Here is a 3,958-nt window from a genome sequence, read left to right on the forward strand (position 1 = left end):
CCATTTACCATTTACCATTTTTGGTAATTGTGTGTTTTAGCACTGCACACATTTGGGATCAGTGCTATGTTTTTGATTACGTATTTGTGAGCAGTAATACAAGGTATTACCCTCACACAACCCTAGCAAACTTTAAAAAACAGTGTTATCAGTGTAAACCATTATTAGATCCATTAGATTATAATATCACACAGCACTTATTTTCTAACAGGACTGCTTCCAACACAGAACAGCAATTCTGTACTGGGTTCTCATCTATTCCATTGTTGGTACAGTCAGGGTACATACCTGTTGAATCACTATGTGCATCACACCATTTTCACTGTAAGAGTCCTTCTGGCCATCTTGTATTCAGTCTCTGTAAAAACAGCTTCCTCATGATACCATCTGCGACTGGTCAGAAAGGCCAACCAATGCCACCCGTACGGGGACGCTAACTTCTCCCTGTTCATAGCTGGATAGTCATAACAATTTAATCCATTAACATTATGAGTTGAACAGTGTGTGACGAGGCAGGTCTCTACAGAAGAAATGAAATTCTCATACATTTTAAGTACTGTGCTGTACTTATATCTGATTCCAGGGTTTCCATGTAGTTAGTTATATTTGTTTATTAAAAAGTCACCTCATTCATTCAATGCTAACATCGCTAGGCAGGTGGACTCGCAGGATCACGGGAGAATCCAACTTATTGGTTTGTGTCCAACCACAGTTGAGCAGACCAGTCAGTCTTTCCTCAGAGGAATGAGCTACGGTTGTGGTTTAACACTTGGTGTGTGTGATGACGTATGTGAGAAGTGACTGCTAAAGAGGTTCGTGTTGATGCTGCTAGCATCAGTTCTATCAGAACTGGAGAGTATTTCTTCACTGAAAAAAGAGCAAGCAACGGCACTGAAGGCTTTTCTCCATGGAAAATCTGTTTTCTCTCCGACTGGCTTCAGAAAGAGTTTGACTGCATTATGTGGTTTGTTGATCTGATTGGAAGTTCATCAGTATAGATGGTGATAGAGAGATGGTTGATCCAATCACCTGCAGAGTATTACAGACTGTATATCTGTCTGTCTATCTGGCTTTTTCTGTTTACTTAGCAACACTGCTAATTTAGCTGGATGCCAACTATGCCTAATATTGTATTTTCCTAAAAATGCTAGCATGTCTGCTAACTTTAAAGGAATTGCTCTTTATTTCATTATGGCTATGTTTTTTGTGTACAAAAGGATGTGCTTGTTAATTCCTCAGAGATTTGGTGTTAAAGTTGTGATGTGTTTTAACATTGAATCTGTCCAGTGGAAATGATTTGGCTGAGGGACTATATTGCACAGCCATGTTTTATGGTTGAGTTGAGATGAAGGGCTAAAGACTTGGAAATAATCTATTTCTCTCTCTGGATTTAGCCATGTATGCCTGCGGCACTGTGAAACGCTCTTGTTGATGTCATCTGTACCATGTTATCTCATTCTCTGCTCTGTTTCCAGTAATGAAACACACAGTCATCAGAGGAACTGTCATCACAGATTAGACTCTAGGGATCAGATGGGACATGCCTCTTCCTCTGCACAGTGGAGCTGTACAATTAGTGTTGAGTTGAAAATGCTGTTTTCACTGTCTCTCACATCCTGTGTTCATCTCAGGTTACCGGTTTGTACATATGGCTTTGTAATACCCCTGTGGACAAAAATGATTACAAAGTGCTAATCCTTTTTACGGCCCATACTGCTTTTATAGTGTTGGCATCATTCCGTTATACTTTGGTGATAGAGAACCAAAACCCTGATGTCACAGCCAGCCCCTTTAAAACTATCCTGCGCAGCACTGTGCATACCATACATTATATAAACTATTTCTGTTATCCATAATAGACGAATATCTTTGCAACTGTTTAGGTTCTGCTGTCCAAAAACATCTATACTGTTTGACCCACCCTGTTCATTCTCATAGCTGGCAAGTCGACTGGCCTTGGTAATTAGCATTATTCATTTGTACGGATTGGGAATGAGATCTTCTGAGGAGATGCAGAGCCATTGCAGAGAATGCATGCATGACCAGGGTATGCACTTTTTGACTAACTTGTCAAAAACTGGTTTAGCTAACAGTGTTGACTGGCATCACAGTAATTGCTGAGACATTGTTATTTGTTGCCACTATGCTGTAGGCTGGCATTGCCAGACCAATTTGCGAATGCAAAATAATCTCTGACTTCATTTAAAATTTCCATGGGGTGTTATCAGCAGGCGCAGACCACAATGCCTCTGGACAACATTGGATAGACCTACATCCAGACCTACATCAGAGCAACGAAATATGGGATGTTGCAAAGATATTGGGAAATTAAATTTACCAAATCCTGTTGGAATTACGGCAAACTTTAGTTTGTTTAATAATGACATGATTCAACAGAAACTGCTCCAGAGCAGCGGCAGCCGTCTTCATTGTTGACAAAAATGCCTCAAAAACCAAAAAGGTCACCCTTCTCTGTACATTCTCAAACCTGCCCCGTATTTGATAAATGGTTGTGATTGACCCAACCAGATCCAGTACTGGTTGAAATCTGTCCGAATGGGAGGGGGCGTCTGCCAGAGCAAATAAAACATGAGCTTGCAGTCCCTAGGCTAGCTGTGCTGCTATTTAAAGTCAAAATGTCTGTCTGTGAAAATGGTCTATGAACCTGATTCATTTGGAAACAATAAAAAGGAAGAGTACTCCGCTGCTGACAGCGCCATCAAGATTCAGGTTAGCCATTTTTATTAAGATAGTCAGTCAGTCAGACAAGACATGTAAAGTACACAGTGGACAGAGGTTTGACAGAGAAAAAGAAACAGATGCTCCTCCTCAGAACACTGAAAAACAGAAACTAATGAAAAACATGGGTAAAAATAAACATGCAGTACATGTTCGTGATTATTATTTCAAGTTCAACTCAGCTCCTTTTGTTAGCAGTTTCTCCAGCATTGTTAAATAAAGGCAAGCAGTTTTGGCAGTCAGCTTCCAAAGGGCGGCACAGCAGAAACATTTGAGAGGTTTCAGAGATAGTCATGCAGCCCCATTGAGGTTTACAGACAGGAATCAGAGGCACATGCAGGGATCTCTTTAATAACCTGACCCAGGCATACACCAACATTAATCCAGTTAATTGAGGGCAACAATTGGATGAACACAAGACTGTGAGAACCTTGACTGAAGCTGCCTTAATGTGGGAGAGAGAAGCAGCCTGCTGTGGCTGTGATAAAAAGGCCTCATGTATGTTGAAAATACTGCATCTTTGCAGCCCCTCTGAACCACTACAACTACATATCAACAGTGGCTGCCCCCTTTTAAAATTGTACAAAAGCTTGGATGTGAAATAGCAAACTGATTTTTTTTTTTTTTTTTACCATTTAATTTGACTAGATGTTATTAAAATTTCTTTTACACTAATGTCAAAGTGGCAGCAAATGTTTACAAAGTGATCTAAATTCTACGGTGGCTGACCAGACCCAAGCCAATAAAAAAAACCACATTCAAATCCTAAACAAATGTAATGGAAATGTGCTGCAAATGAAACAACACATCCAGAAAGCCAAAACAAATCCATGAACAGCAAACACACTGCTACTACAGAGACAAAATTTCCATTGTTGTTTGTTTTGGATTTTTTTATGGATGTGTTTTTGAAACACATGGAAATGTTTTGGGCCATTGTAGCAGGTTTGCCCTTGACAGCCACCGTAATATTCAGTAAAACTATAAAACCTAAAATAAGTGATGGCACCCGTACCAAAATGTCTAATTCCATCCACTGTGATACAGTGTGTTTACAAATGAAACATGGAAAAAGTCCAAGGGAGATTGTGCTCTTCCTTTAGGAACTGAACTGAAAGTTCTTGATGAAACGTGTTGAAGTCTTATCAACAGACCTTTGATGTGTGGATAGAGCTACTTGGTTTGTTGTGTTCAGCTCTGTAAGATAGGTGTTGCCAGA

The sequence above is a fragment of the Morone saxatilis genome, unplaced genomic scaffold, assembly GCF_004916995.1.
Source record: "Morone saxatilis isolate NCDOM2014 unplaced genomic scaffold, NCSU_SB_2.0 Contig7, whole genome shotgun sequence".
NCBI classification, from domain to species: domain Eukaryota; kingdom Metazoa; phylum Chordata; class Actinopteri; family Moronidae; genus Morone; species Morone saxatilis.